Source organism: Pollicipes pollicipes, unplaced genomic scaffold (assembly GCF_011947565.3).
Source record: "Pollicipes pollicipes isolate AB1234 unplaced genomic scaffold, Ppol_2.1 Scaffold_7262;HRSCAF=8765_pilon_pilon_pilon, whole genome shotgun sequence".
Taxonomy (NCBI): Eukaryota; Metazoa; Arthropoda; class Thecostraca; order Pollicipedomorpha; family Pollicipedidae; genus Pollicipes; species Pollicipes pollicipes.
The window spans coordinates 6,146,424-6,173,149 of record NW_023597055.1 but is presented as its reverse complement, the minus strand read 5'-3'; the positions used below and the strand labels follow the sequence as shown (position 1 = coordinate 6,173,149).

Below are 26,726 nucleotides of genomic sequence, written 5' to 3'. Positions count from 1 at the left end.
TACATATAACATCAGTGGTGTCAATACCTACTCACAGTTGAAACCTGTCATAGCTCTGACGTGCTAGAACCCATGGGGTCACCACGATTTTACTCTCATTTCGACGACAGCTTAAAACGTTGAAAACTGTGGAACAAGTCTGGCATATGGCTAGCGGTCTAATAGGCTGCTCGGGAGAACCAAAAGGTCATTTTACGATCAAAGCATTGACACCACATGACTGTAACTGCTCACAGGATAGGCGCGGTTCTTCGGCGCGGGCGGGGGTCTCTGGGACTGTAATGTCTCTTGGTGCCTGCTGTGACATGACGACTGCAGTCTGGTGTCCTCTGCGATCCCTTGCTTCAATAGCCACCCTTTGCGAACTGTCGCCTTGCATTTCAAACTTGCACAACAGATGTAAACAAATACACGATCCCGTAATTGTATTCAATGTAACACCCTCTCCTAAGAAGCTGCCTGTCCGGTTCGCATAAACACGTGCAGGAAATCGAACACGATCTTGCAAAAGTGCGTTCAACATAAAATAGGAATACCGTGTGCATGCAGCGACATATCAACATCACTGCAGTCGCTATCCATCCCGTGATGACAGCGGCAGCCGACAGTAGGTGGTGCAGTTAACCCTTGCAATGTTTTCCTTTGCACCGAATACAGCACCATCCTTTGCTACAGCGTCCTCTCAATGTGCTGCATCGACGGGGGAAGCGACATTTTCTTCTGCATTCCTCTGAAATGAGGGGTTGATCGGTCGTCACAATTGGTGCATGGTGGATATTACAAAGTAAGTGGTGTGTGACATGAAATAATATTTCGTTATTTATCGTTACTAGAAGAACGTTTTTTTCATGGCGAGTATCCTATGGCTTCGATGCCAAAACGCATCTGACATGATTATGTTGTGATATGAAAATGAACACAATCGAAACGCAAATCGCATCTTAAACACACGACGATGTGGCCGGTTAAACATCCTTTGCTCGGGTGGGGGTCAGTTTGACCCCTTGCGATATCAAAAAGTATGGAAGCTGGAAACACCAAATACACAGAGTGAGTCGCGTATATGTGAATTCACCTGTGTCAAAATTATAGATTCCCAGGTCATGACTTCGGGGTCAAACGAGGTCAGCAAGATCAAACTTCAGATTAGTATCCCCAGACCCTCTCATGCAACCGCTGTGCATCTAGACAATATAAGTTCAGTGACCGTGTCTGACGTTAATGAGGTCATGGCAAACACAAATGCACAAGACGTACCCCTTTTGCAATTGAAAAATCATCAAAGTCTCCGCTAGGCATACGTTCCTAAAAACAGAATATTAATCTTGGTCATTTTAGGTCAGTGACTCAACCTGACCTTAAAAGTACATGGATCATGTATATTGCAATCCCTGTCTTTGCTAACTTCGAAATGAGCTCCAAAAACTACCTCTTGAAGCAAGCCCTCGAATATAAAACGCCAATTTTGACCTCGTTCTGACATTCATACCTGGCCTACATCAATGGAGGTTGTTGTTTATAAATGCAATTGGTTTATGGCATCATAGTCTATCTAAGAGATGTATGGCTTCGTCAAACACTTCGTCACCGCATCAAATAAATGATTTTCCGGAAATGGCCTTCGCTGAGAGCCACGGCCCTATTTTGACCTGCAATAGGTCAGCGATCTTAAAAGATACCATACAAGGCACGTCTGATTCCTGCATAGCAATTATCTACGGCTATGCAAGGGTCGGTGTGACTACGATGTGCCGTTCGCATTCCATTTTGAAGAGAGAAAAAAACATCCGGGGCAACTCCACACACAACCGAGCTTGTGTTAAAACTAAACCGCACATCTCGTAAGGGGGGAAGTTTCATGTAAGCTATGATGTGATGCATGACAACAGTTCATGAACATGTTACATAGGACCCCTAGTTTGAGCTGGGGTTTCGTAGCCGATAGCGCCACAACTACATCCCCATGGCTACAAGCTTGCTCAGCACCGGGCGGCAACGGCTGGAACGTACTGAAGGTGTCGCCCCAAAGACAGCAGAGATGCTTGTGAGGTTTCCAGCACCAGCGGCAGACATTTGTTTTCCATTTTCCACACGCCTGGCCGAATCTGTAACACTTTCCACCTGCAATGCATGAGTTGGTTACTTCACCAATACGGTTGAAACCTGCCACAATTTTGACGTGCTAGAACTGAAGGAGTCATTTAGCACGACATAGCTTCTGTTCGCACGGCGGTCTGGAGTGCTGACAATGGTGACGCACATCTGGCATATGACTAGCGGTCTAGTACGTTGCTGGAAGGAACCAAAATGATCTTTTACGATCAAAGCTTTGGCACCATACAATCGTGACTGCCCACAGGGAATACATGATTCTCCTGGGTTGGTTGAGGTCTGATTGCCCATCTCTCCCCCCCCCCCCCACCCCCAATACCTCACGAACACATCCCTCGGGGATCTGCAATGGATCATCTTACCTTTTTGCACCTTTTACTGATATCTAGATCAGACACGCCCGGTTTAATAGGAACAATAATATTAATAATCCGGTTGACTTCGCACCAACCGGTTAGTGCAAATGCCGGGGATGTCGGTACAAGACATCTTGGGGTAGTTCAGTCGACCACAACGATTCTGCTCAATATAGCAGCTACTACTATGAGTAGCAGCTTCAGACGGGGCATTTTAGCAGCTGAATAGTTTGCCTAGATGCGTATTCAGATCACAGTTTGCGGGACAGTTTGCTACAAAATAGTCCTATCATTATCATACCATCTTTACCTGACATAACACTGGTAAAAAAACGTGGCCATAGGAAAGTATATTTTACCATAATACTGGTAAAAAAAACGTGGCCATAGGAAAGTGAGGAAATGAGACCTAAAGCTGACAGTTTTTCTTGTGCAGACGCCTACACCATAGGTCTTACAGAAAATATGAAAGCGGGGCAGAAGGCCCGCCAGCTATTTTTGGGGACATGCTGTCCCTGCAGTTCCCACCTACAAGTGTTGTCTACTTTGGCAACCATGGAAAGTCGGTGATAAGGTGGCAATTGGCAGTGCAGCATGATGGAATAACTTCCAATGACTTATCCACTTCCAAAGTTGTAGCACACACGAACACTTGTACTTGGCTGCCCGAAGCACACATATATACATTACATAGAGTCCATCCCAAGGGTCCATCACAGCGTGACTTTGAATTCTTCTTACAGAACGTGGACCAAGAGCTCTCCGTGTGGTGCTACGACGCTCCGGCTGACACAGAATATTTTCACGGTCTCCTTATGGACCATTTTATTGTCATGTCTGTTAAATGCTTACATTGTCAAAGAGCAGCGACCCACACAAGAGGACTTTGCCGAGAGAAACGCCAGAAACTCACCTTCAGTGGTCACCAACACCAGACAAAGCACAACAATCAATGGTAGCAGACGCATTGTTGGTGAGAGACGACTCAACAGGATATGCCCATGTTTCCTTTGGTCGCTTTTTATACTGGCAAAAACGGACCAGGAAGCGGAGGGAGTGTCAATCATCCCGTCCCCTCCAAAGGTCAACAAACAAGCCTGTGATGTCTGGCGACATTTGCGAGAACAAGGTGATATCATCAACCATAACCTTTGTTCACGAACGTGCCATTACTGCTTAGTCACACAGGGAAGGGCGTAGAGGACAATGCCGACATGGCCCATGCAACGCATTCAGAAGTAAGTACATGGAGCGTACCGACCGATTGTGATAAAGCGTTGCGTTAGTCACCTCGTTGAACTAGGATGTTGCATGGTGTTAATAGTCGAGTTGCCATTTTGATGCTTCCTTTATGACAGCCTGCAATGTGGAGTACCGCAGACTTTTTCACGGAGATATGTTCCATGTCGCTTGGAGATCCAAATTAGCTTAGTAACCACTTGGATATCTGAGCATATCACAGAATTCAAGACGGTGGCCACCGCCATCTTGATTTTTTCTCCAAATTCAACGTTTTTTCTTCTATCGATGGATTAGAAGGTCGTTTGACACCATTTTTGACAGATTTTCCATGGTTGGCAGTCCATTTCTACACTTAGTTATCACGAATGGGTCAAATTCCAGGTCAAGTCGACGGTCAAAGGTCAAAGATGATTACGAATGACGAAAATAATCTCGATTGATCGATACATGTCGTGCAGTGTCCTCTTGCACTCACTGTAGGGGTGCCACTCACGGAGGCAGCATGTGTTATATACCGTAGTTATATAAACATGTGCTACATACACGACGCACGCACTGCAGAAAACGCTTTCCACCTGACTGCGCGCGTGTGGAATAGTTGTCATCCTCGTACTTTTTATATGAGACCCTGCAATATCAGCTGCCACGAAAGAGTAACGGAAATCTTCTATGTAACCAGTTAAATGTAGCTAGGAGGGCCAAATTTCCTTGTCTTGCTGCTGGCGCATCTTTGCACATTTCTCAGAATTCAGAATGCTAATCCAGTCTCGAACTTGTATGTTGCTGACCTAGACGGACGTGTGAGACCGTTGTAGAGAGAACTTCGATGGCAACGAGCCCATTTTTGCTGTTATTTTTTATGCATGACGCAACATGAGGATCAAATCGAAAATCAAACGTCGAACTTGATTTATATCACTAGAATCTCTTTCATTGAGCGATGCCTGCGTTTCCTGTCCTCTCGTACCCATTGTAAGGGCACAACTCGTTACAACTCTGACTCGGTGCAACTCGTACCCCCCAAAACGTTGCCCCCTTGACGCATACCATTCTGTACAAAGAAAGGATCCGATACACTGTCTGACCTCTTAACTCCCACCTTGAGTGTTCATTACCACCCTGGAAAGACTCCTCTTGCTGGCTTCACTTTTGCAGCTTGTTTTGCAACAGTTTTTCAGCTTTGCGGATCAGGGACCGGGACATTGTCATCTAATTTTGTTGTCACCAAACGATCCGCTATTCAATTGTCTACAGCTATGCAAAAGTTGGCGCCGCTACGCCGCGCCATTCGGAACCATTCGGGAAAAGTTTTCGGGGGGTCAATCTGACCTCTCCCACCCGAGCGCGCGTTAAACGACTGATGCATTCAAGTATGTGGGCGTTAGCACGGGAATTACTTGAAATATTGTACTATGGCTTTGATTTCTCCCCTGTAACGTCTAACACAGCGACTCTTTTCGAAGGGCACTTCTGGTTTTGGAAGCATTGTTTAATTGGATGCGTCGTTCGGTGCAAGATTGTGTCTAGCAGAACTTGGTAACATTTCTTCAGATTTTTCATTTTCTATGTACCTGGCTCAAGTATCTTAATAATCATCCACCGACTTTGTGAACCAGTAAACCATACATACTGACGTACTGAACTAGGGAAACAAATGGATAAAGCAACAATGTAAGCACATTTCTCAACCCAGTAAACCACATTGATGTTTGCCATCACGGTAGAAGCACAACACGATAACGTTTTTATTCCTATATTGGCGTCATACATTACCTTGTGCTTTTTATGTTATTGGCACCAATGGAACATATGACATTAAGAAAGATTAAGAAGATTAAGACCTTTTTTCGCCGTTGGGGCGGTGTCAATGTTTTGCCATTTTTTCATTTAATTACAATGTCTTGATTGTTTTCGGTAACCGGACGATTATTTCAGGTGAAGATGGCTTTCCATAAAAAGTGCGTGATAGTTTGGAAACGTAGCCGTCGCATGTTGAAAGAGATAACACTTATGTGACAGCAGCCTTCCTTTGCAATTCACATGCTAAGTACGAACTTGAACTACTTAGAAAGTTGAACTTCTTAGAAATTTAAACTACCGAGAACTACCGTGAGCTTGATATTGCCGGTACTGTCTTGCGAGCGCCAGTGTCGTCCAATAAAAAGGTTGCATCGTTTTGAAATGTTGGCCGCATAAGTTTGACTAAAAAACAGAACATGAATATGCTGGTAATATCCTGTTGATGAAACATCCGCACCGTTGCGTGCTGTTAAGATTATTGACAAGGTTTCAAGGGCTCATCAGAGCATGACTTTGTAATGTGTTTCAACACCTTTACGCTCTCTTTAAGCATCTTGCAGACCTTAAAGCCACGTCATGGATTTAATTTCTTGTTTGAAGGTGGGCTTGGAACCGTTTATGTCGTTTACAGCACAGGTGCAAGGAGCTCTCCGTTCGGTACTGCAGAGCCCAGACTGACAGAATGCTCCCGCAGCTACTTTATCGACCTTTTCCTTGTCATTTCTAATAATCTCTTCGCTGTCAAACAGCCTCGACCAATACGGGCGAACTTCACCAAGAAGAGCACCAGCAACTCAACTTCAATGGTCACCAGCACCAGCCAAAACACGACAATCAATATCAGCAGACGCATGATTGGCGAGATGCGCCAGACAGAATATGCTTAGGTTACCTTTGATCACCCTATAAAGTGGTGAACACGGATCAGGAAGCGGAGGGGGAGTTGATCATTCCCGTCCCTCCAAAGGTCAACGAGCTAAAATGTTCGATGACATTTGCATTGACGATGTGAAATCCTTAACCGCAGCCTATGTTTGCGAGCGTGGCGATGGCAGACGGAGCACTGCTCAGTCATACCGGGCAGAATGCAGAGGACGATGCCGACATGGCATATCGAGGGCGTTCAGAATGTGTGTACACGCAGCGTGTTCCCATACCATAAACCGGTGCTTTACTCACATTGAATAATCAAGTTTGAAGGCATTAAGGTTGCGATGCGATTTAGGAATTTCTTTTCCGTGATCTTTGGTGACGCTTCCATGGAGCTGAGCCAGACAGAGAGCCGCATTTGTTGTGAGCGATTCGGACGTTGAATCAACATGTGAGGCATGGCGCAAATACGAGTTCGGTCGGGTTTAAACTAAACAAGATACGCTTGAAATAGAATGCTCTACATTTGAAAATATTAAAGCAAGCGCTAGATATGATGACCTAAGCTCACTTATAACTGTTAATATGCCTCTTGAGTGGAAAAGACTGTTGTAGACAACATAATGCTTTGTGTAGTAAATATGCTCCTCAATGCGTCATAGTTCGATTACGTGATCGCACCTTGCACAACATCGATTGGGAGCCAATTGACGGCTGTTACATCTGGAAATCGCGCTCCCGAATGTCAGATATGAACTCCCCGACAATAAGATTTGTTTGGCTTTAACATACGCTCGGGGGGGGGAGGGAAATTGACCCCTCCCCCGAATGTTTTTGTGGAATGATTTCCGAACGACGCGGCGTAGTCGCGTCAAATTTTGCATAGCTGTAGAAAATTGAATAGCGGATCGTCGGGGATCAAACGTTTAGATGTCCTTGCAAGGTCGCTGACCTATGGTGGGTCAAAGTAAGGCCATGGTTTCAGCGAAGGCAATTTCGAAGGAATCGTTCAACCTTATCCAACAACGTTAGAGTGTTAGACGAAGCCATACATCTCTAAGATGCTTTCTTAGCCAACACAGCTATTGAATGAACAAATTACACTGACCTAAGGTCAGGTATGAGGGTCAGACAATGGTCAATCACAACATGTTTTATTACTCTAGCGTTTGCTGTATGGGGTAGTTCCTGGTGCTTATTTCGAATTTATTGATAACTGGAACCGTATTATACACCTTCCATGTACTTCCGTAAGGTCTGAATATGTCAGTGACCTAGAATGACCCAGGTTGGCATTTTGTTTTTAGGAACATATGCCTAGCGCAATCTTTGTCGTTTATCCCAATGCAAAAGTTAAGGCGGTCTTGTATGATTTTGGTCACTATGATCTTCAAAATGTCAAACAAGGTCACTGACGTGAAATGGGTATGTGAGGTTTTGCTTAGAACAGTTATCTATATTCTAGGAGCCCTTTGGAGACTACCCTGGAATTTGACATTGCTTGACCCGATTTCACTCAAAGTTCATGACCTAGGAGCCTCAATATTTAATCTAAGTGAGTTCACGTATAGGTCAATACACCCTGTGAGTATTGACCTTAGTTCTCTCTTAGTTCCTGGGATCTCACAGGGTCAAACTGACTCCCACCCGAGCGAAGGGTGTCCAACCGGTCACCCGTGCGCGTATTAATCACTGCATGGCTTATGGAATGACAGAATTTGAATGACGACAAGGCTACGTCATGGATACCAAGATGACCTTGAAATACTCTGCCGATGCAGCTTTCCCACTGTCGTGGGCGTATAGCTCTGAAACTAGAGAGGCTAATGTCTTAAAAAGGGCAGGATTGTGAACAGTATCGAAAGGTCCTCAAGATAGCTAGTTCAGGTCAAAACAGCAATGTGGAACACTTCTGTTTGTTATGAAATTGGATTATATAGAGTGACATCCAGTAGACAGCTTTTACGTCAAATGCTCAGCGTTGTATACTTAGTTATGAACGATACATAAATTGCCCGTATTATCCTATCAATTTATAGCCTGGAACAATATTGCAGCGTATCTTACTCCAGATTCAGCCTAGATTTGGCACCATTCATGCACTTTACGGACCAATATCTCCCCGAGGAAGTCAAAATTCTGGCCAGCTGCATCATCTCGTGGAAACTCCTGTTGATGCAAAGGCAGCGATGCCTACAAATATGACCTACCTTACCTAGAGTGGAAGAAGAGTGGAAGATGTACACGATCTGCAAAACGTTTTGTCTATGGGGCTGCCTGTGGGCTTTTTTATAGCAATTTATTAGACCGTCGACCGATGCTCGTTTTGATGGCTGCAGAAACCATATGGACCATCTTTAGAACGGCGAAATCACGTAGGAAAACTATCTAAGAGAATGTTTCGCTTGTGTAACGGCGTTACAGCATGCGTAGGACGCGCTGCATATCAAATGAAAACACTAATATACCCCAAGACAAACGATGGAAATGGAATGTGAAAATGATCATCACGCATCTTGTGAAGAGGTAGGTTGAAATGGTTGGACGAAATGATGGCTATAGGGTGGCCCTTACGTTTTTCTTCGAAGTTGACTCATCTAGTTATCAACCCATGCTCATTAGTCTGGGTGAAGGAATCTGATGGAAAATCGATATTCAGGGAGCGAAAATTTCCCCGAAAGCCTTGATAATCGAACTTGTTGCTTACCTAACGAGAAAAATATGCCTAGTTTTCTGTTAAATGGAAGCACCAGTGAACAAAACTGCACAGATGCAAATAATGCCCAAATTTTCCAGGCAAAGTTAGAGACCATAAAAACTCAAATCTTTAGGCTTTCCTGCGATTTTCTTGAAGGTTGGCTCAGGGATCCGGAGGTTATGCTCAGAAGGCCAAGGTCCAGACCTGAGAACTCGGGAAGCCGAGACACAGAAGGTCGATGTTGAAATATTCGGCGCTAAGTTGGCCTACGTTCAGGTGTTCGAGGCCCTTTCGGCCGATACAATGTCAAAGGTCTGGTACAATGTCAAAGTTAAGAGAGTTTGGATTCGAGAAATCAATGCTCAGAATGTCGCGGTTTAGGAGATCCAGGAGCTGGCGATAGCCGCGGAAAACGTCCATGTTCTGAGTGCTGCAGTTTTCAATGTTTGTAATTTCAACGGATTACGTGCACCGAATTCCAAGCTAGGTGCATGATCGTCTGAACACTCTCTTTGACCCCGTCAAAGGCACACAAAAATATCACCTACGTTGTCTGGGAGAAAAGTTATAGACAATCTCCCCCGCTGTTCAGGAGATCGAGGCACAGACAATGGACAATAAAAAGCTGATGTTCGCAGCATGCACCTACCCTATTACGGCGGCACAAAGACCGATGCACGGCGGCGTAAAGATTGATGTACGAACGGTCATCGCTATAAAGGTTGCTGCTGGGATTGTTGGAGCTCAGAATACTTGCGGTGCCCCGGAAGATGTGTGATGGAGACCTGGTCTTTAGAGACCGGGGAGTTTGTAGCTGGGTCTTCCGGTCCTGGCGTGGACACTCCCATTTGAGATGCAAACTATGCAAATCTGGATACCACCGCCAAGAAAAACCAACCCCAAAATGTTCTATTCTTGATAGCATCTCGTTAGGTACTTGTTGCGGGAAGACTACTGCAGTATGGCGTTCTCCGCGATACCGTGCTTCCACGGTCACCTTTTGCGAGCCGTCGCCTCGATGTCTTCAACTGGTGCAACACGTGCAAATATATACACGACGCCGTAGTTGTATTTCATGCAACGCTCTTTCACAAGAAGCTGATTGTGCGGTTTACTTAAACATGTGCAAAGAATCGCATATGGCCTCGTCTAACTGCCAACAACATAAAACATGAATTAGATGTGCATGCAGTGACAGATTATCGTACGCATGTATCAACATCATTATAGTTTTCATCCATCCCTTGACGACATTGGCAGCCGGTACTTGCCGGTACAGCTTACCCGTCTATCAATGGCTTCGAAATATAGTCGGTGTACCGTTTGCATTTCTAGTTTGAATTAGTGCTCGCTTCTCGTTTGCTGAGTCACTTAGTTTGCTATTATCTCAAGGTCTCATTAAGTGTTAGTTAATCCACGCTATTTTCGTATTCATTTTGTATTGTTAATTGTAGTCTCTGTTCGGTCTGTTTCCGCTCTGTTAAGTTCCAGCTCTAGTCTGTCCATTTCCGGGGTTTCGTTGTTTCCCTGTCAGCGTCTACGAGGAGTTGAGGCGCGGTGTTGGCGATGGGCGGTCATGAAATATAGTTCACCTGAAACATCGGTGTCTTCGACGTGGCGGCCGTCTACGGATAGTACAGAGGACAGCACCATCCTTTGGTACACGTTCCTCCTAATGTGCGGCATTGATATGGGTAGTGGCATTTTGCTTTGCATTCCTCTGAAATGAGAGAGTGATCGGTTGTCACAATGGGTGCATGGTGGATATTACAAAATAAATGGTGTGCAACGTCAACAAATATTTCGTCATTTATCGTAAAAATGAGCACGTATTATTCATAGCAATTTTCCTATGCTCTCGACGCGAAAACGCATCTGATATGGGCATGCTATGATCTGAAAATGAACACAGTCCAAACGCTAATGGCATCTTGAACATTCGTTAACACCCATCTTTAACGCCGCGGTGGTCGGTTAAATACCCTTCGCTCGGGTGGTGGTCGATTTGACCCGCTGCCATCTCAGAACAATATGAGAACTAGAGGCACTATATTGACAGAGTGAGTTGTTTGTATACGGACTCACTTGTGTCAAAATTTTGCTTTCTTACGTCACATACTTGTGGTCAAACGAGGTCAAACAAGGTCAAGCTCCAGGTTATTGTCTCCAGACCCCTTCATGCAACCGCCGTGCGTCCAGCCAATTTAAGGTTGGTGACCTTGTTTGACCACATGAAGGTCACAGTGATAAAAAATCTAGAAGATTGATTCCCTTTCGGGCATAGAAAAGCCCCAGAAATGCAGCAAGGCAGTACGTTTATACAAGCAAAATATCAATTTTCGTCATTTTAGGTCAGTGAACTAATCTGACCTTTTGTACGTCCATGGATCATGTATGTCCAATCATTGTTAAGTTCAAAATGAGCGCCAAAAACCACCTCAGCAAGCAAGCCCTCGAATAAAAAAGTTTGGTCTTGGCCTTGGTATTATCTTTATATCTGGCCTCGTTCAATGCAAGTTGTGTTTATAAAGTTAACAAATGAACGATTTCCTCGAAATGGCCTTCGCTGATAGCCACGGCCTGATTTTACCTGCAATAGCTCAGCGACGTCACAAGGTACATTTAATTTTGGTACACTAAAAGATCCAGCAGTTAATTGTCTTCGGCTATGCAAGGTTGGGCGTCACTACGTCGCACCGTTCGCAATCCATTAAAAAAAACAATCGGGGTCAACTTCACCCACACCCGAGCGTGTGTTAAGACGAATAGCACGTCTCCTAAGGTAAGACCTTACATTGTGAGCTATCGATGCAGTGCATGACAGCAGTTCATGAACATGTTATTAACAGCCCTTAATCTGAACTGAAGTTTCGTACTCCATAGCGTCACAACTACATCACCATGGCGACACGTTTGCTCTGCACCAGGTGGCAACGGCTGGAACGTACCGAAGGTGTCGCCCGAGCGACAGCAGAGACGCTTGTGAGGTTTCCGGCACCAGCGGCAGACATCCCTGTTCCATGTACCGCACGCCTGGCCGAATTTGTAACATTTTCGACCTGCAATGCATGAGTTGGTTACTTCCCAATACGACTGAAACCTGCCAGGACTTAAGCGTCCTTGAACTCATGGAGTCACTCAGTACGATATAACTTCTGTTTGCATGACGGTCTGAAATTCTGGAAATTGTGACGTAGATTTGGCATATGAGTATACATTGCTCCAGAGAACCAAAAGGCTATTTTACCATCAAAGATTTGACACCATATGATCGTGACTGCTCACAGGAGCGTGATTCTCCTGGGTACGTTCGGGGGCGAATACCGCCTCGATACCTGATGCCCACGCCCCTTGGGGGTTTCAAATGGATCATCTTACCTTTTTGCACCTTTTGCGGAGAGGTAGATCAGAGACGTCTGGTTTAATAGCAATAATGATATCAATAATCCAGTTCTTTTTCCACCATCAGACTGGTACCTATCTTCGCACATAAAGGACAAACGTAGCACACTCACAAGCATAAATCAAGGCAGAAGGCAACGCAGTCAGTACTTGCCTGAAAGGTCGGAGGACATTATTCTGGGTCATGACCTACTTGGTGCATTTGGTGGTGATCACGGACAAACCGACCCAGGTGGGCGAAAAGATGTCCCGAACATGTGACCTGCTGACTGCCGGGAGGTTCGATGCCATAAAATTATATGCATGTCTCGCATGCGCACATGTCCTGGCAATGACCCCACTAACTCTACTTTGCTTACGTGCAATGCCTCAACAATGCTGTTCTCAACGGACACGAGTATTTGGTTGAACTCCAGCTACTATATAGGTGCTAACCTGGGACAAGACTTTCCCGTCCCGTTCGTTCAGTTGGTCAGAGCTCCTATCTTCCGATTCTGCCACCCATGCCGGGGTGCGTTCGCGTCGTTTTGAGCGCTCTCTATTTGTCCTTGTCAGGTATTGCCTGCGGCCGGTGGCAGCGGCCGCGATAAAGGTCAGATGACGTCAGAGGGCAGGACGGACCGTGCCGAGCATTGCGGCACGTTAAACGTACGCCATGAAATTCTGCCGTTGCGTGGAATCGCGCGATCGGATGGCAGGGGTCAGAGCTCGCACAACAAGCACTGCTTAAGGTGAGATCGTTTCCCACATATCCATAGAAGCTGTTCCCAGATATCCATAGGTAGAGGTTCAAGCTTTTTACACAGATAATGAATCCTTGTCCACCGCGGCACCCTTACCAGCTTCTCTTTATATAAGTGGTAGGCCATACAGCGTTCTCGAAATCCTTTCTTTCCATTCACAGTGTTGCACAGTTCACAATATACACGCTGGTATAATATGCTTGGAACAGTTAGATCAAAGTTTTCTGCCGTTATACAAGGACACTTAAACTCTTCGCATAACATGACTGCCACTGGGAGAACTGGCCACTAAAAGGCCTATGTTTAAGCTCCTCCGCTCATGCTATTATGTATTCATTAACAATGATGTTGGGGAGCTTGAGTTAGACAGGTGTGGCACTGTATATGATCTTTGAGAGTTGAAATACATGCACAGCTTTCTTTATTGATTTGAATATTTCTGCGCATGGCAAATCCTTTGCGTATCCGAGCCAACGCTCCAGGCCCTCTCCTCGTGGTAGATAAAAGCACCCTGTCAACAGCAGAGACTAGTTCATTCGCTGTACATTTCACCACATAACAACCGATTGGTAACATTTGCAACTCACAAAGAGGCTAAACTATGTACACATTGAACAGCAGTGGTAAGACGTTACCCCCTTGACGCATACCATCATGTACAAAGAAAGGATCCGATACACTGCCTGACCACTTAACTTCCCCTTTGAGGGTTCCTTGCCACCCTAGAAAGACTCCTCTTGCTGGCTTCACTTTTGCAGCTTGTTTTGCAACAGTTTTCATCTTTACGGATCAGGGACCGGGAATTGTTGGGAACCATTCGGGAAAAATTTTCGGGGAGGGGGTCAATTTGACCCCTCCCACCCGAGCGCGTGTTAAGGGACTGATGTATTCGAGGATGTGGGCGTTGGCATAGGAATTACATGAAAGGTCGTACTATGGTGTTGATTTCTCACCTGTAGCGTCTAACACAGCGGCTCTTTTCGAAAGGCACTCCTGCTTTCGGAGGCATTGTTTAAGCTCGATGCGTAGTTTGGTGCAAGGTTGTGTTTAGCACAACTTGGTAACATTTCTTCAAACTTTCCGCTCTCCATATACCTGGCTCAAGTACATTAAAAATCATCCAGCGTATGTGTCTTAATCATCCGGCGTGTGTGTCATGTCTTAAAAAGGGCAGGATTGTGAACAGTATCGAAAGGTCCTCAAGATAGCTAGTTCAGGCCAAAACAGCAATGTGGAACACTTCTGTTTGTTAGGAAATTGCATTCTATAGGGTGACATCCAGCAGACAGCTTATACGTTAAATGCCCAGCGTTGCATACTCAGTTATGAATGATACTTAAATTAGCAGCAATATCCTGTCAATTTATTCCCTGGAACAATATTGTAACGTATCTTACCCCAAATTCAGCCTAGATTTGGCACCATTCGTGCACTTTACGGGCAAATATCTCCCCGAGGAAGTCAAAATTCTAGCCAGCTGCATCATCTCGAGGGAACTCCTGTTGATGCCAAGGCAGCGATGCTTAATAATATGACCTACCTTGCCTAGAGTGGAAGTTGTACACGATCCGCAAAACGTTTTGTCTATGCTGCTGCCCGTGGGCTTTTTTGTAACAATTTATTAGACCGTCGACCGATGCTCATTTTGATGGCTGCAGAAACCATATGGACCATCTTTAGGACGGCGAAATCACGTAGGAAAACTATCTAAGAGAATGTTTCGCTTGTGTAACGGCGTTACAGCATGCGTAGGCCGCGCTGCATATCAAATGAAAACACTGATAAACCCCAACACAAACGATGGAAATGAAATGTGAAAACGATCATCACGCATCTTGTCAAGAGGTAGGTTGAAATAGTTGGAAGCAATCATAGCTATAAGGTGGCCCTTATGTTTTTCTTCGAAGTTGACTCATCTAGTCATCAACCCATGCTCATTAATCTGGCTGAAGGAATCTGATGTAAAATCGATATGCATGGAGCGAAAACCTCACCGAAAGCCTTGATAATCGAACTTGTTACTTACTTAACGAGGAAAATATGCCGGGTTTTCTGTTAAATGGAAGCACCAGTGAACAAAACTGTACAGATGCAAAAAAAATGCCCAAATTTTCCAGGCAACAGTTAGGGGCCATGAAAAACTCAACTATTTAGGCTTTCCTACGATTTTCTTCAAGGTTGGCTCAAGAATCTGGAGGTCGTGCTCAGAAGGCCAAGGTCCAGACCTGAGAAGCTCGGGAAACCGAGACACAAAAGGTCGATGTTGAAATATTCGGCGCTAAGGTGGCCTACGTTCAGGTGTTCGAGGCCTTTTCGGCCGATACAATGTCAAAAGTCTGGTACAAGGTCAAAGTTAAGAGACTTTGGATTAGAGAAATCAGTGCTCGGAATGTCGCAGTTCAGGAGATCGAAGAGCAGGCGATCGCCGCAGAAAACGTCCATGTTCTGAGTGCTGCAGTTTTCAATGTTTTCAATTTCAACGAATTACATGCCTCGAGTTCCATACCTTAAGCGGGAAAGAAGTCTGCGTCTGGACCTGTCGATCCATGAGACGCTGATATGGGCATTTTGTCAACCTGAAAATGACCTACTTTGTACCTGAGGACGTCGAGTACACGTTTGTCAGATGACCAGGTGTCGTTCGCACTGCCCGCCACAATACCCATGCTTTACGGACCGGCGCCGATGCATCTTGAGCTGGCACAACAGATGCTAACAAATAGTTGGTTCCGTAATTGCATTCAACGTAAAGCCCAACTACAAGCAGCTAAATGTCCGGTTCGCATAAACACCTGTTAAGAATTACGTACGACTTTGCTGTTACACCACCAACATAGCATGGGTCTTCCTTGTGCATGCAGTCACTTCACATCTGGCGTCAGTGCAGTCGTTATCCATCCCTTGACGACAGCGGCAGCCGGCAGCAAGTGGTGCAGCTAGCCATTCTTGCAATGTTTTCCTTTGCAGTATACGCAGCACCATCCTTTGTGACAGTTGCCGTTTAGTGTGCTGCAGGTATTTGGGAAACTGCATTTTCTCCCGCACTCACCTGAAATTAGAGAACGGTCGCTTGCAGGGATTTGTGGATGTTAAATCCTCTGCAGCAGGTTGTTGTAGCTTCGACGAACATAACGTCAGCCAATTTGAATGTAGAAGCATGCCATCTATGACAACTATCCTATGACTAAAAAATCGCTGCTAACGTGAGCAAATGCAATGCTCGAAATGCATATTGCATCTCTAAGAAACCTGAAGAACGCCTTTCATGAGAGAAAGCCTGATGGGCGAGCGATCGACGCCATGTATGACATGAGTTGACAAGTATCTCACGGTAAACCTCCGCTTCAGCTGGGGTTTCGAGTAGCACAAATCCACAGTGGTTCAGAAATGCACCAATTCTAGAAATGGCATTCGCTGAGAGCCACGGCCTGATTTTGGCCTGCAATAGGTCAGTGACCTCGCAAAGTACGCCTAAATCTTGCATAGCAAAAGATCCAGCCTTTAAATTTTTACGGCTATGCAAAGTTCTGTGTGACCACGCCGCGCCGTTCGCAATCAATTTTGAAAAAAAACATCCGGGCAACTTCACACACACCCGAGCGTATGCTAGAACTAAATAGCACATCTCGTAAGAGATGACCTTACATGTAAGCTATTGATGTGATGCATGACAACAGTTCATGAACATGTTACTAACGACCCCTAGTTTGGGCTGAAGTTCCGTAGTTCATAGCGTCACACATCACCATGGCGACAACGTTTGCTCAGCACCAGGCGACAACGACTGGAACGCACCGTATGTGTCGCCCGGAAGACAGCAGAGACGCTTGTGAGGTCTCCAGCACCAGCGGCAGACATCCCTGTTCCATTTTCCACACGCCTTGCCGAATTTGCGACACCTACCACCTGCAACGCACCGGTTGGTTAACTCTGTTTACGGTTGAAGCCTGCCACACTTTTGACGTGTTAGAACTGAAGGAGTCATTTAGCACGACGCAATGTCTGTATGCACGACGGTCTAAAGTGCTGACAGTTGAGGTACAGATCTGGCATGTGGCTAGCGGCCTAATGCGTTACTGAAGGAACCCAAAGGGCTCTTTACGATCTCAGTAAAAAAGGCTCGATCAAAGCTTTGACACCAATCAGACAGACAATCGTGACTGCCCACAAGGAATACATGATTCTCCTGGGCTGGTTGAGGTGTGATTGCCCCCCGAATACCTCACGAACACATCCCCGCGAGGGACTGAATGGGATCACTTTACCTTTTTGCATTTTTACTTATGTCTAAGTTAGACACGCCCGGTTTAACAAGATTACTAATCCGGTTGATTTCGCACCACCCGGTTGGTGCACATCCCGGTGGTGCTGGTATGTCGATTCATTTTGGGATGGTCAGTCGACCAGAACGATTCTGCTCAATATAGCAGCTGCTACTACGAGTACTAGCTTCAGACGGGGTATTTTATCAGCTGGATAGTTTGCCTAGATTCATAGTCAGATCACAGTTTGCGAGACTGTTTGCTACAAAATAGTCCTATCATTGGCACACCAGCTTTACCATGGTAAAAAGAAAAGTCGACGTAGAAACGTGAGGAAGTGAGACATAAAGCTGACAGTTTTTCTCGCGCAGACGTCTGCACCATAGGTCTCACAGAACATATGAAGGCGGGGTAGAAGGCCCATCAGCTATTTTTGGGGACATGCTGTCTCTGTCGCTCCCACCTACCAGTGGTATCTGCTTTGGCAACCACGGAAGTTCGGTGATAAAGGTGGAAATCGGCAGTGCAGTATGATGGAATGACTTACAATAAATTATTCACATCCGATATATGCCACACACAAATATCTCTACTTGGCTGCCCGAAGTACAACCATAATCATTACATAGGGTCCATCCCCATTGTTCACCACAGCGTGACTTTGAAATCTTCTTTAATGGTCACACACTTCCTAAAGTCCCTGAGGGTCTTCATTTTTGCAACGGATTTTGCGACAGTTTTTCACCTTTACAGAACGAGGACCAAGAACTCTCCGTATGGTGCTACACGCCCCGGCTAACACAGAATACTTTCATGGTCTCTTTATGGAGCTTTTTATTGTCATATCTGTCATATACTTCCATTGCCCAATAGCCGCGACCAACACAAGAGGACATTGCCAAGAAAAACACTAGTAACTCACCTTCAGTGGTCACCAACACCACACAAAGCACGACAATCAATGGCAGCAGTCGCATTGTTGGTGAGAGACGACTCAAAAGGATATGCCCATGCTGCCTTTGGTCGCTTTTTATACTGGCAAAAACGAACCATGAGGCGGAGGGGGCGTCAATCATCCCGTCCCCTCTAAAGGTCAGCGAACTGGCCTGTGATGTACGGCGACATTTACAAGAACAAGGTGATATCATCAACCGCAACCCTTGTGTACGAACGTGCCAATGGTGCACGGAGTAGTGCTTAGTCACACAGGGAAGGGCGTAGAGGACAATGCCGACATGGCCCATGCAACGCATTCGGGATGTATGTACATGGAACGTACTGACCGATTGTGATCAAGCGTTGCGTTACTCACCTCGTTGAATTAGGATGTTGCACGGTGTGCACTACTAATGGGACACATTTTTTGGGTACGGAGAACATAATGAAGCATAACTAACTGAAGTTAAACGGAATCCGTTTTTCACCCTGATACAGGTCAGATGCACTCATAACGGGAACACTACAAAGACAGAATGAGAATACTATTGCCATAATCACATCAATAGTGCTCACCACCAACCACCTAATAGCTCAAGATTTGTGCAAGAATTTGTTTGTATGTTTAGGGCTGCAAAGGGTTCGTTAATTTAAATATTTTCCCAAGCTTGAAGGCGTCTTCTGTCATTGCACGTCCAAAGAATGTCAGTGTTGTCTGTCAGTTGCGTTCGTGTCAATGTCCCGTCGTCTTCGTGTCGCATGTGGTCCAGAGGTGCCCCGTCATGTAAGTGCGTTGTCACGCGTCGTGAGAGTGTCGTTGTAGTCACACCAATGTAAGGTATGGAACGAAGTTTGCAGCCTTCGATGTTGCATTTGAATTGATGCACTGCATTGGTGAATTTTAGTTTGTCGGGTTTGTCTGGGCCGTTTGTCACAAGAGTTAGATATTTTCTTACCACATTAATAAATAGCCATGCCTATTTTGTGGTCGTTTTTGCCTTTACCATGTCGAGAGATAATTTCCCGTAAATATTTTTTGTCTTGTTTGAGGGCAGACGTCATTTGGTTTTGATAGTACAGGTTGATGGTTGGTTGGATGTCTTGTCTTGGTTTTCTATCGAAGTGTCTTGTCATTTGTCGTTGCATTTCGTTTTCAACGTCAGAACTTGAAAAACCGTCGTTCACGAAGATCTATCTGATTCCTATCAATTATGAGTATAGTCCTGTCCAATCGAGCAGTGATTAAATGCGCGTCTAATGAAGAACCTTATTACGCTAATGTTACAGCGTCGAGGACACTCACTGTCAGCATTTAAGCACCGTTCGTTGTTATTCTGTTTTCGGTATGCAGTCGTTGGGAATCGCTGTGCTTGTCCATCAAGAGTCACGTCAGAAAGTGTTTTATGTTTTTGCACACTTCGTTCTTTCGTAATTTTAAGCCAGACTGTCCTTCAAAGGTGCTTTTGAGACGTCCTAGTCGGTCAATGTCTCTAACTTCCACATAGCTATCGTCTGCGTAGCGGTCGTATTAGAGAGAGAGAGAAAGAGAGAGAGAGAGAGAGAGAGAGAGAGAGAGGAGAGGAGAGAGAGAGCGAGAGAGAGAGAGAGAGAGAGAGAGAGAGAGAGAGAGAGAGAGAGAGAGAGAGATGTATAAAAAATTTAATATAAAGGTATAACTAACTATATGTATGCATATGTACAAATGCAGTACTGGAACATATCGCAGTGTTTTCCTTGGGAGGTATCTTGAAGGTCTCAGGAATAAGTTTTGGATAAAATCACAGGTACTTGGTGTCATGACGCGCAACAGTGCTTTACTTTCTTAAACAACGGCAGGCTGTTCCTCAACAGCATCATAACACTGACTCAGTGTTTCTATGGTTCTGCTCAACGTCTCGACAAAATTATTGACATATTCAAGCACATCCACAAGCGTGCAGTGGCCTGTGAACGCCCATTACCTTTACCGAGAGATGGAGATGACATGTTCGGTAATTTGTTGCTGCTACTCACTCACGGCATATCCAGTACTCAGCCAAGACCTGAAAACATTTCGAGCCATATTCTGCAACCCGTTGACCAGGCAGGGTTGATATTGTGACCAATCATCCTGATTTGTATTGATTTGTATTGTATTTGTATTTGTATGCAATAATCTCGAGCGCAAACCGCCGTTCGACTGAAAAGCGTTTATCTCCTGTACCCAGGCTCTTTGACACCTGTCGTCCGTGAATGCATGTTGGTGCAAGTTGGCTCACTTGCATGCCGCCACGGGCTGACATTGGACGCCTAGTATACAATGACAGTAACAACGGGGCTCGCTCGGAACCGGCTGCCGAGGCTCGTTGCCTGTGCTTTATTGTTACACTGCAGGATCAACCAGACATGACGTTGTAACATTCACATTACATTTGTAGCTGTGCTGGTGCTACGGGGGTCGGCGCATATCAACGTAGCGTCGAGCCCGATGAACTACCTAGGGCTATGTTGGTCGTGATCCGCATATCACGCGGAGCTGAAGCTACGTTTGGTGGATTCAGCGCACCAAATGAACACTAATGCCAAATTGGAAAGAAAGCTAAGTGATTACCAATGCAATGGAGCAGCATACCAATCGACAGACATCAGGTAAACATCAGGTAAACATCGACATCAGGTGAAGGTAGGAATGAAGTGGGAGCTATCGACGCATCAGGCAAAGGCAGGACTGACGTGTGAGCCATCGAAGCATCAGGTAAAGGCCGGACTGACGTATGAGCTATCGACGCATCGGATAAAGCCCAGGACTGACGTGTGAGCTATCGACGCATCGGATAAAGCCCAGGACTGACGTGTGAGCTATCGACGCATCAGGTAAAGGCCGGACTGACGTGTGAGCTACCGACACATCAGGTAAAGGTAGGAATGAAGTGTGAGCTATCGACGCATCAGGTAAAGGTAGGAATGAAGTGTGAGCTATTGACGCATCAGGCAAAGGCCGGACTGACGTGTGAGCTATCGACGCATCAGGTAAAGGCAGGACTGACGTGTGAGCTACCGACACATCAGGTAAAGGTAGGAATGAAGTGTGAGCTATCGACGCATCAGGTAAAGGCAGGACTAACGTGTGAGCTATCGACGCATCAGGTAAAGGAAGGACTGAAGTGTGAGCTATCGACGCATCGGATAAAGCCAGGACTGACGTGCCAGCTATCGACGCGATGCACGACAAGAGTAGATGACCATCTCACAGGCAGCCCTCCGCTTTAGCGGGAGTTTCGCAGTGCATAAGATTAAAACCACGTCACCCTGGTAACACACTTGCTCAGCAACGGCTGGACAGTGCTGAAGGTGTCACCGCCCAAGGAGGCACCGGAGACGCTTGCGAGGGCTTCACGCAAGCGACGGACAACTGGTTTCCATTTCCCGCCCTTTTCGTCGAGTTCGTAACACCTTTGACCTAATACGCATCAGTGGGTTATATATAACATCAGTGGTATCAATACCTGCTCACAGTTGAAACCCTGCATAGCTCTGACGTGCTAGAACACATGGGGTCACCACAATCTCATGCTCATTTCGACGACAGCTTAAGACGTTGAAAACTGTGGCACAAGTCTGGCATATGGCTAGCGGTCTAATAGGCTGCCCGGGAGAATCAAAAGGTTATTTTACGATCAAAGCATTGACACCACATGACTGTAACTGCTCACAGGATAGGCGCGGTTCTTCGGCGCGGGCGGGGGTCTCTGGGACTGTAATGTCTCTTGGTGCCTGCTGTGACATGACGACTGCAGTCTGGTGTCCTCTGCGATCCCTTGCTTCAATAGCCACCCTTTGCGAACTGTCGCCTTGCATTTCAAACTTGCACAACAGATGTAAACAAATACACGATCCCGTAATTGTATTCAATATAGCACCCTCTCGTAAGAAGCTGCCTGTCCGGTTCGCATAAACACGTGCAGGAAATCGAACACGATCTTGCAAAAGTGCTTTCAACATAAAATAGGAATACCGTGTGCATGCAGCGACACATCATCACTTCTGTCGTTATCCATCACGTGATGACAGCGGCAGCCGACAGTAGTTGGTGCAGTTAACCCTTGCAACGTTTTCCTTTGCACCGAATACAGCACCATCCTTTGCTACAGCTACCTCCCAATGTGCTGCATCGACGGGGGAAGCGACATTTTCTTCTGCATTCCTCTGAAATGAGGGGTTGATCGGTCGTCACAATTGGTGCATGGTGGACATTGTTAAGTATATGGTGTGTGACATGAAATAATATTTCGTTATTTATCGTAACTAGAAGAACGTATTACTCATGGCGAGTATCCTATGACTTCGATGCCAAAACGCATCTGATATGATGATGTTTTGATACGAAAATGAATACAACGAAACACAAATCGCATCTTTAACACACGACGATGTGACCGGTTAAGCATCCTTCGCTCGGGTGGGGGTCAGTTTGACACCTTGTGATATCAAAAGTATGAAAGCTGGAAACACCAAACAAAGAGAATGGGCTGCTTATATGTGAAATCACTTGTGTCAAAATTATAGATTCCTAGGTCATGACTTTGTGGTCAAACGAGGTCAACAAGATCGAACTTCAGATTAGTATCCCCAGACCCTTTCGTGCAACTGCTTTGCATCTAGACAATATAAGTTCAGTGACCTTGTCTGACCTTAATAAAGTCATGACAAACGCAAATACACAAGACTGACCCTTTTGCACTTGAAAAATCATCAAAGTCTCCGCTAGGAATACGTTCCTAACAACAAAATATTAATCTTGGTAATTTTAGGTCAGTGACTCAACCTGACATTTAGATGTTCATGGATCATGTATGTTGCAATCCCTGTCTTTGCTAACTTCGAAATGAGCCCCAGAAGCTATCTCTTGAAGCAAGCCCTCGAACATAAAACGCTACTTCTGACTTCGGCCTGACATTCATACCTGGCCGACTTCAATGGAAGTTGTTGTTTTATAAATGTAATTGGTTTATGGCACGATTAACTATCTCAGAGATGTATGGCTTCGTCAAACACTTCGTCGTCGCTTCAAACATAAGAATTTCTTGAAATGACATTCGCTGAGAGCCACGGCCCTATTTTAGCTTGCAATAGGTCAGCGACCTTAAAAGCTATTGTGGAAGGCACGTCTAATTCTTGCATGGCAATTATCTACGGCTATGCAAGGGTCGGTGTGACTACGATGTGCCGTTCGCAATCCATTTTGAAGAAACAAAGCATCCGGGGCAACTTCACACACAACCGAGCGTATGTTAGAACTAAATAGCACATCTCGTAAGGGAAGGCCTTACATGTAAGCTATCGATGTGATGCATGACAACAGTTCATGAACATGTTACATAAGACTCTAGTTTGAGCTGGGGTTTCGTAGCCAATAGCGCCACAACATCACCATGGCTACAAGCTTGCTCAGCACCGGGCGGCAACGGCTGGAACGTACTGAAGGTGTCGCCCCAAAGACAGCAGAGACGCTTGTGAGGTTTCCAGCACCAGCGGCAGACATCCCTGTTCCATCTTCCGCACGCCTGGCCGAAACTGTAACACCTTCCACCTGCAATACGTGAGTTGGTTACTTCACCAATACGGTTGAAGCCTGCCACAAATTTGACGTGCTAGAACTCAAGGAGTCACTTAGCACGACATAGCTTCTGTTTGCACGACGGTCTGGAGTGCTGACAATCGGGACGCACATCTGGCATGTGACTAGCGGTCTAGTATGTTGCTGAAGGGAACCAAAAGGCTCTTTTACGATCAAAGCTTACAATCACCATAGATTACAAAGCACCATACAATCGTGACCGCCCACAGGGAATATATGATTCTCCTGCGTTGGTTGAGGTGTGATTGCCCATCCCCCCCCCCTCCCCAATACCTCACGGACACATTGCTCGGGGGTCAGCAATGGATCATCTCACCCTTTTGCACCTTTTGCTGATATCTAGATCAGACACGCCCGGCTTAATAGGAACAATAATATTAATAATCCCGTTGATTTCGCACCACCCGGTTGGTACACATGCCGGGGGTGCCTCTACAAGACATCTTGGGGTGGTTCAGTCGACCGGAACGATTCTGCTCAATATAGCAGCTGCTACTATGAGTAGTAGCTTCAGACGGGTCATTTTAGCAGCTGGATGGTTTGCCTAGATGCGTATTCGGATCACAGTTTGTGGGACAGTTTGCTACAAAATACTCCTATCATTAGCATACCAGCTTACCTGACATAACATGGTAAAAAAGAAAAGTGGACCTAGAAAAGTGAGGAAGCGAGACTTAAAGCTGACAGTTTTTCTTGTGAAGGCGCCTGCACCATCGGTCTTACAGAAAATCTGAAAGCGGGGTAGAAGGCCCACCAGCTAATTTTGGGAGACATGCTGTCCCTGCCGTTCTCACCTACTAGTGGCATCTACTTTGGCAAAGGTGGAAAATCATTGAAAAGGGTGAAAATTGATAGTGCAGTATCATGGAACGACTTGGAAGTAATGAACAAAGTATCTAGCTTAAAACTTATAGAAAAGTTTTGATAAAGCAGACATAAAACTGTGCAGTTCTTTGAAAACATCTAGGGATGCTGAACATCTGAAAATAAAGACAGAATGGTTTGGCTAAAATAGGTGGAAATAGGGAAAAGCACAGGTCGAGAACGCTTAGCACATACTTGCCAATTTTGCCTGGCGAAGCCACCGCTACTTTCAGGCAAATATGCAAATGAGTTGATAGCCGAAGGTACAAATTCAAAAACCAAATTCGACACCAACTTTCAAAAAATGCATGGTAATTAACAGGTCATAAATGGACCGGCTTCTTAGTTAAAAAACGTAATATTCACTTCCAAAGATGTACCAGACATAACATTTCCTACTTGACTGCCTGAAGTGCAAAACATGAAAAACGCCAGAAACTCACCTTCAGTGGTCACAAACACCAGACAAAGCACGGCAATCAATGGCAGCAGACGCATTGTTGGTGATAGACAAACTCAACAGAATATGCCTATGTTTCCTTTGGTCGCTTTTTAATACTGGCAAAAACGGACCAGGAAGCGGAGGGGACGTCAATCATCCCGTCCCCTCCAAAGGTCAACAAACAAGCCTGTCATGCCTGGCGACATTTGCAAGAACAAGGTGAAATCATCAGCCATAACCTTTGTTTACGAACGTGCCATTACTGCTTAGTCACACAGGGAAGGGCGTAGAGGACAATGCCGACATGGCCCGTGCAACGTATTCAGAATGTAAGTACATGGAACGTACCGACCGATTGTGATAAAACGTTGCGTTAGTCACCTCGTTGAATTAGGATGTTGAATGGTGTTAGTAGTCGAGTTGCCATTCTGATGCTTCCTTGCTGACACCCTGCAGTGTGGAGTACCGCGGACTTTTTTCACGGAAATATGTTCCATGCTGCTTAGAGATCCAAATTAGCTTAGTAACCACTTGGGTATCTGAGCATTCAACGTTTTTTCTTCTATCGATGGATTAGAAGGTCGTTTGACACCATTTTTGACAGATTTTCCATGACAGGGAGTCTATTTCTGCACTTTGTTTTCACGAATGGGTCAAATTCATGGCCAAGTTGCCGGTCAAAGGTCAAAGGTTGCTAAATCTCAAATGTTATTTGTGATGCACAAATTTTTAACTTCGCAGCTTCCCTGCATCATTCGATTTAATTTACAATCTCTACGAATCCAATGACGTGGATATGAGGCGAGCAAAACATTTAGAACAACCTTTCCCTTATCGTAGTTATAGACTATTTACAGCATTCTGCCTTGGCCCTAAGCTGTGGAACGACATTATGGTTTCATATTTTCCAAGAATAGCTTATATCCCTGTATCGAAAACCATCGTTAAGAACATCATCCGCAAGCAGTTTCGTGAACACATATTAACGTAACAAACATAGTTGAAGGACATTGCCATCCTTGTGCTGTACATATCCAACGCACTTCATGTTTGACCTCCTTCATGTTTCATAATCAATTTCTGATATAAAGTCATGCACATATACCCAAATTCATGGCGCTAGCTCCAGGTAGTTCTCCCAGCAACAAGCTCTGCTTAGCTGGGTGGACTCCCTGGAAATCCAGCCCAAAACCCAGCACAAAAATGACCAGGTAATTGCCCCCTCCGACTTGTGACTGTATAACCCTTACTAACACGGGGAATTGAGTGGTTGTAGATTATTGGGCGGTTGTAGCGGGCTGTCATTAGCTGATTTTGGCTAATGACTACTTTAAGCCTTTTCATCTATGATTTTTCCCTACCTTTCACATAACACAATTCCC

The 26,726-nt window shown here is 45.4% G+C and overlaps 2 long non-coding RNA genes across 4 annotated transcripts; both read right to left on the bottom strand.

The window, feature by feature from the left end:
- Positions 1–410: 410 nt before the first annotated feature.
- Positions 411–18,498, bottom strand: LOC119113716 (uncharacterized). 3 transcript variants are annotated; one of them, XR_005095940.1, is made up of 7 exons: positions 18,408–18,498; positions 17,019–17,129; positions 12,457–16,272; positions 12,027–12,137; positions 10,671–10,798; positions 2,011–2,121; positions 411–730 (listed from the first exon to the last, which is right to left on the bottom strand). It is a non-coding gene; the product is annotated as an uncharacterized LOC119113716 (long non-coding RNA). The 3 variants fall into 3 exon arrangements; XR_005095941.1 differs by lacking the exon at positions 12,457–16,272; XR_005095939.1 differs by lacking the exons at positions 10,671–10,798; positions 12,027–12,137; positions 12,457–16,272; positions 17,019–17,129; positions 18,408–18,498 and adding an exon at positions 3,382–3,500.
- Positions 18,499–22,289: 3,791 nt separating this feature from the next.
- Positions 22,290–25,417, bottom strand: LOC119113720 (uncharacterized). The gene is made up of 3 exons (XR_005095944.1): positions 25,346–25,417; positions 23,880–23,990; positions 22,290–22,606 (listed from the first exon to the last, which is right to left on the bottom strand). It is a non-coding gene; the product is annotated as an uncharacterized LOC119113720 (long non-coding RNA).
- Between the last annotated feature and the right edge of the window lie 1,309 nt (positions 25,418–26,726).